Source organism: Pogona vitticeps, chromosome W, assembly GCF_051106095.1.
Source record: "Pogona vitticeps strain Pit_001003342236 chromosome W, PviZW2.1, whole genome shotgun sequence".
Classification (NCBI taxonomy): domain Eukaryota; kingdom Metazoa; phylum Chordata; class Lepidosauria; order Squamata; family Agamidae; genus Pogona; species Pogona vitticeps.
In genome coordinates this window covers 1,490,001-1,491,306 of record NC_135798.1, presented here as the reverse complement: position 1 = coordinate 1,491,306, position 1,306 = coordinate 1,490,001, and the positions used below count along the sequence as shown (strand labels likewise).

Below are 1,306 nucleotides of genomic sequence, written 5' to 3'. Positions count from 1 at the left end.
AGAAAAGAAAAAATACAAATCATTCTGGAGTCTTCCTGGATTGACAAAAGCAAAAGTTTTCCCTTAGCATAGAACCCTTTTTTGACAATCTGGAGAATGCAGTTCTTTTAAACAATACCTTCCGGTTTATGAATGTGGGCGGGGGGGGGGCTGTGTACTTCTGTACCCACGATTCCAAAGCCAGGAAATAGCCCAAAACAGCTGCACAATCTCATGCCCGCCTTGCCAGCAGGAGAAAGAAGGCCGAGCCTGACAGAACAAAGGGTCTATAGCAGCCCCCCCCCAACCTTGGGCCTCCGGATGTTCTTGGACTTCCACTCCCAGAGATCCTGGCCCGCAGAGGGGGCGGTGGAGGCTTCTGGGAGTTGCAGTCCAAGAACCTCTGGAGGCCTGAAGTTGGGGACTCCTGGGACTCTGCGGGAGACCCTCTTCTGCTCTTTGCCCTTCACAGCCCTGACCACACAGCTTTATTTCTGGGGGAGGAGTGGTCACTTGACGATAAAGGGGAGTCAGATTCTGGGACGTTCCCTCGTGTGGTGTCGCTCTGTGAACGGCAGGGGTGCTGGGGGGGGAGATTCCTATTCAACCCCCTCCACCCTCAGTCTGTGGAGTGTTTCAGTTTTCTACTAATTCCCCGTACTATTTCACAGAGGCATGAAAAACTGGAAAGAGGCTTTGCAGAAGAATGTGGTGGTCCGGCACCCCCCGTATGATTATGAAACACAACTTCTGCCTGCTTTCTAAGACCTTCCAGGGGAACCTTCGCTCAGCCCCTCCGGCCCCCAAGGTCTGGCCATCCAGCCGACCACCGTCTCCTGCGCCAACGAAAACAGCAAGATATAAAGAAGCAAAGAGGAGAAAGGCAGGAGAAAAGTAATTCTGAATAAATGAATGAATTCTAAGCTAATTAAGAATCTAGTGCCTGAATTTCCTGCCTGTAAGAAAGTCTCTTCCTGGAAACTAAGAGGAGATTCAGACAATTTCCTGAGAATATTTATTTTAAACCCAAAATCATCATCAGCAAACCTCACAGAAGACTCCACACACACGTGCATATACACACATACACAGTTTTCCTAGTGTAGGAAACGGGCAGCCCACAGGGGGTCCCAGCCCCTCTCTCCCCCCCAAGGGGCTCTCCTGCCCCCCCCATTGCTCTGGGTGGGAAGAGGATTCGGGGCCTGGTTCTTAGACCAGGAACTTCCCTCCCTCGCAGGGGCATCAACCGCCTTGGCTGCCAGATGGGCCGCATAGAAATGAAATATCATCCTCATCATCCACATCCCTCCCTCCCAGCCAACCCTGT

The 1,306-nt window shown here is 51.7% G+C and overlaps 1 protein-coding gene across 1 annotated transcript in view; it reads left to right on the top strand.

Moving 5' to 3' along the window:
- The window catches only part of LOC144584975 (uncharacterized), a 618,887-nt gene that overhangs the window by 126,848 nt on the left and 490,733 nt on the right, over nucleotides 1–1,306 (top strand). The gene's annotated exons all lie outside the window — the stretch shown is intronic.